Here is a 5546-nt window from a genome sequence, read left to right on the forward strand (position 1 = left end):
CATTTTCTATGTTTGTATAAACAATTGTTGTGGTTTTAGGATGAAAACTAACTTGGTTATTTTGTATTGTTATCCCTCCTTGTAAAGAATGTACAAAATTTAAACCTAAAATAAAAGGATATAAACTTATAGTAGGTACAAGATAAGTTTGAGGTAATACTAAGGTTATGTTATTAATTATGATTGGTACGTTTGAAATATACTTGGTTAGTATTAGTTTTTGTTGATTGTATTGGATTAATTCTACTGGTTGAACTAATGTTTGCTGATCTTCTTGAGGTACTAAGGTTTCAAATAAAAGGTTTTTACTGGCTCCAGTATCTAATATTGCGTCTACCTTTAATTCTATGGTTTTTAATTTAATTGTTGTTGGAAAAATAATAGATTTAACTTTATTTGCCATATTTACCTGTTCTATTGTTTGTATGGTTATTTTTTCAGGATTCATTGGTTCTTTTACAAGACTTTTTGGTTATTCTGTGTGTTCTTCTGTGTCCTTAGTTTTTGAACTACTATCTTCTTCTTCTTTTGAAAATTTTCCTTTGATTATTATTTGTAAATCTTTCCATATATTATAAGGTTTTATTTTACTTTCTAAAGGTTGTACAAGGTTTTCTAAATTTGAAGGGGTTCTCTTAGCTTGATTTTCCTCTTTTTCAATAATCATACAAATTTCTTTTTTTTCATTTTCACTATCTTCTACACTATATACACTTGAATTTTCACTTTCAAAGTCTAATTCACTGATAAGTTCTTCTTCTTCACTATCTAGCTGATACTCATTTATTAGGTTTATTTTTACTTGGGTTTTTCTATTTCGTTCATTTAATGGTTTTTTAAGTTCAGGACATTCAGGTCTTATATGGCCTTCCTGACCACACAAATAACATTTACACTGTCTTTTTCTTTCTGAGGTTCTTTTTCTTTTTATCCAAAACTTTCCAGGTTTTTTATACCTTGTATGATATGGTCGTTTTTTATAAAAGGTTCTTGACTTTCTTCTTAAAAATTTATTATATCTCTTAGGTTTTCTAAACTTATATTCTCTGCATCCTATATCTAGATTTTCTCTTATATGTAATTTTCTACAAAGTTGTTGATTTATGTCTTGTTTCTTTATCTGACTTCTTTCTCCTATGCTTACACATTCTCTTTCTAACCAATTTTTTACAAATTCTATTCTAGCACCTATATAAGGAGAGTTTTTATACTCGGAGGTTGTAAATTCATTCCATAATCTAAGTCCTACTGGTCCTTGTATTTTTAATATATATTTATTTAAATATTCAGGGGTTCTGTCTACTCTAGCAAGGATTGCATATTTCCTAAATTTTTGTTCATATTCTCTTATATATGAAAGGTTACATAATTTCAATTATTCTAACTTATGAAGGTATATTGCAGGTTCCTTTACATCTTCTTGTGTTGTTCCTAAAAAATAAAGTTTTATTAGATTTATAAATACAGATATGCTAAAATTATTTCTAACTTCTTGAAAATAACTGCTGTTTTCTTGTTCCATGTTTCTAAAAAATTGTAGTACAGTTCCTCTAAGGGTGCTTTTACAAAATTCATAAATTTCTTGTTGATTTTCAAAGGATACTACCACACCTGCTGAATTTAAAGATTGCTCCCAATTTTCTATGGTTTTTCTAAGATCTTGTGCACTATCTATATCTAATATTGTTCCATATTCGTATATTGGTTGCAAAGAACTAGAAGGTTCTGTTTTAGTTTTCCATTGAGGTCCTTTTGGCTTGCTATACGACTTATTATATTTTACTATTTCACTTTTTACATTTACAGTTTCTTTTTCTTCATTTATTGTATTTATTGATTCGTTTGAGATTATTTCTATGTTTTCGTTAACTTTTGGTTGAATAGTAAATTGATTTATCATTTCTATATCCATAAGTTTTTTGATTAAATTGGTTTTATAGAGTTGTTCTATTATTTGGTCATCTGTATAGTTGTTACACATTATATTAGCAAAGTTTTCTTGATCCATTTGTTCGTCTAGTAATATTGGATTACTAAATTCTTCTAACATTATATTTACTAACTCTGAGTTTTTGTATAGGTTTTCTACTGTCTCAATGTTTAGTAAAATATCTTCTTGTATAACATTTACATTTTCTATCTCACTATCTGACTCTACCTCTACATTTACAGTTTTATAATTTCCAAAGGTTATACTTGCACTTCCATCTTGGTTTTCATATAAGCTACTGGATGTTGGATATTTTATTATTGGTTTATTTATTTGAGGTAATTCCCATTCTCGTCCTAGTAAATAGTCTATATTTACAAGTTTTGCTTCTATCATATTTACTGTCTTACTTCCAAAGGTTTTTACTATATCATCGAATTCCATCATACATTTTAAGCTTAAAGCATTAGTAGTTTTTCCTATAAATCCTATAGCTATGCTAAGGTTTTTACTTCCTAATTCCATATCATAACCTTTAGTATTTACAGTTATTTTTATTTTTTCTGTGAATTCCTTAAGATCTATACAAAATTGAGGTATACAACCAATAACTGCGTAATTTTGGTTCATATTAACTTCTGCACTAGCTAAAAGAGCTCGTCCTACTGTATTGTTTCTAGTATCTAAAAGGTTAATATTTATAAGTGCTCCAATTTCTTTACGATGAAGTCCTATTATTCCTATCAAAATTATTCCTAAGTGCATATATTTATCGGTTTTATTTTTTAATAATTTGTGTTTTGTTTCTGGAGATACTAAATCTAAATATACAATATTTCCTATTGAACTTATAGTATGTTGATTTAAAAATCTAGTTATTTTATAATTTTGAACTAATTGTTTTTTGTAAGGTGTTACTTCCTTTACTGCCTTTTTTAATTTTTCTTCAATAAATTCTTTTACATTATCTCGAGGGTTTATTGCTTCTACTATTTCCATGGTTTTATTGCTAGATTTTTTGGTTCAAAAGGATTTATTTTTCTTTCTATTTTAATTATTGGTTTTTCTCCTAAATTAAAGTTTTCAAATTGTTTTAAAAGGTTATTTAATTTTTGTTCCTCTGATATTACTATATTTCTTTGTTCTAAAAGTTTATCTACTTTTTGGTTAATTTTTTCTAAAGTTTCTTTTAAATTTTGTTGTTCTAATTTTATTTGTTCTATTTCTTTTCTAACAAATTTTTCTTCTCTAGCTAATTGTTCTTTAATATAATCTAGGTTATTTCTTAGCAAATTATGGTTCTTAAAGTCTTCCAGCTTCTTTTCTAATTCCTAAGACCGTGTTTAGTTTTTCTACAGATTTTATTTGCCTTTTCTGGATTTCTTTTAAAATATCTATATTGTTTTGGTTTTCTTTCTGAATATGTTTTTTGTAATACTTCGTTTGTTATTTTTAATTGTGTCTCTACTAAAAATTTTAACTGCTTTACCTCTTGGGTTTGTAGATGAGGGTTCATTATCTCTAATATGTTTTAATTAGATGAGCTAGCATATAAATTATCAATATAATATTTTATAATTTCTCTTCTAATTATGGTTTCGGTAGCAAAAAGTTCATCAAAAGCTTCTTGTATAGCTACTTCGTATTCATTCAAATATTTAAGAGAAGTTAAGTTTTTAATATCTGTGGTTAAATCTTTTACAGTAGTTCTTAAATTATGTAATTTATCACAAGTTTCTCTAAATTCTTTACGTTGAGCATACAACCTATTATTAAGTTCTTTTACACGATCATAATCTATATTATATATACCAGGAGGATAAGGAATAAAAGACATTAATTCTTATGAAACTAATTCATGTTAAGTAAGCAGAGCAAATAAAGATTCAGAATAAATTAAGCAAAATTAATCAGACTTTATATGGGGTAAGATAAAGTTCGGTACTCTGAAAATTAATTTGAATCTACAGTCTCCTTTCCTAATTAATATACTGCAATACACAGAGAGGGGCTCTGATACCAACTTTTCCCATCACCAGTTTCAACAACAGTTTGTTAGTAAAGTTTCTTTAAATCTCCGTTAGCAATGAGGGTTTGATTAAAGTTTTTTATTGAATTAAAGTGTGAACACATTTATTACTAGTATTAAAATAATATAAAATTTTACAAAGACTTATTAAAATAACAAAAGGGTTCTGTGCTTATAGTGAAATTTTTTGAACGTATAAAATTAAGTTTTGAAATCTTAAATGTATAAAATTTAAGTTTTTGAAATCGGATATCTCGAAAATTCAAGTAGTAAAATTCAAAATTTTTTAAAACATCACTTCGTGTCAAGGTAATACCCCCCTTCTGACCAGACATAGTCTCCCTAAAACGCCAATTTTCCGGCAAAAACGGGTTTGAGGTCAAGGGTTAACACTAAAGACTCTAGTTTTAAAACATGATTTTACACCCAAAATTTTCTAAATAAACCGATTTTTTTTTTTTTTTTATGTTGATGAGAACATTATATAAAAAGGATCCATGTTGATTACTACTCAAAAAGTGCTATTTGATAGCCTTTAATTAATCCTTTTTAACACTTTTGAGTAGTAGTTTAGGCCTTTTAACTCAATTGGCATGTTAAGGATCCTTTAAAGCAATTTTGATCACTTTGTGTAAGTTTTGGTGTTTTTGTTAGTATTTTGATCACCAAAGCAAGTCAAGACTGAGGAGAGCTATGAGGAATCTTGGGCAAAGCTTAGAATTCAATTGCCAAGAGTGAATCCGGATTGCAAGGAGAAAAAGCAAAGAGAATCTGCCATGAAGCCTATTCTTGATGACAGTCGTAGCAGCCACTTTTGGAGCACTTTCTGAAGTCTAAATGATGCATGCTATATACCATTTCAAAGCTCAGGAAGTCAACAATCCAATGCTTCAAACGGTGCACGATTCGGAGTTGAAACGAAGAAGTTGCAGCCATTACAAATCAATCATCCTAAAGTGTTGCGGAATCAGCCTTTTGTTGCGAGAATTTCGCAGCACTTTTGTACAGTAAGGTGTTTCTCCTTCTGACGATGCACGAACCATGCCGCGAGAGGGAAGCTAGGAACCTCAAGATGGAAGCCAACTTTGCAGCCTGGTGAAGATAGCTTGGTGTTGCGAAAATATTTCGCAGCCCTCTCGGGTGTCTGCGAAATTTCGCAAACACCATTTTACTCCTGCGAAATGGTTCCTGAAGCCTTCCGAAGCTTGCTACCGACATTGGGAGATATTTTCCATTAGATTTTTGTTGTCTAAATCCCAAAATACTCCTTGTAAACCACCAATTACATGATTCCTTAGTTTTTAAGTTAGTAAAAAGACCAAATATCTTGGTAACAATTAGTTTTATATTATGTTGATATATATACCTCTCGAGAGCCTGTTCTCAGAGAGGAGTTCCTTCTGTAAACATTTGGTAAGCAAGTAAAGGTCTTTTCTTTCTATTGCCTTACCTTCTCACTTTGTATTTTCATTTTATTTCTAAGTTATGAATTCTCTGAGGAGTTTTCCCCAGAGAATGAGTAACTAAACCTCCAATTCCTTGGAGTTAAGGTTGCCGGGGAAGGTTCCAAGTGCAAGAATGCAAAGC

Source organism: Vitis vinifera, chromosome 7, assembly GCF_030704535.1.
Source record: "Vitis vinifera cultivar Pinot Noir 40024 chromosome 7, ASM3070453v1".
Lineage (NCBI taxonomy): Eukaryota > Viridiplantae > Streptophyta > Magnoliopsida > Vitales > Vitaceae > Vitis > Vitis vinifera.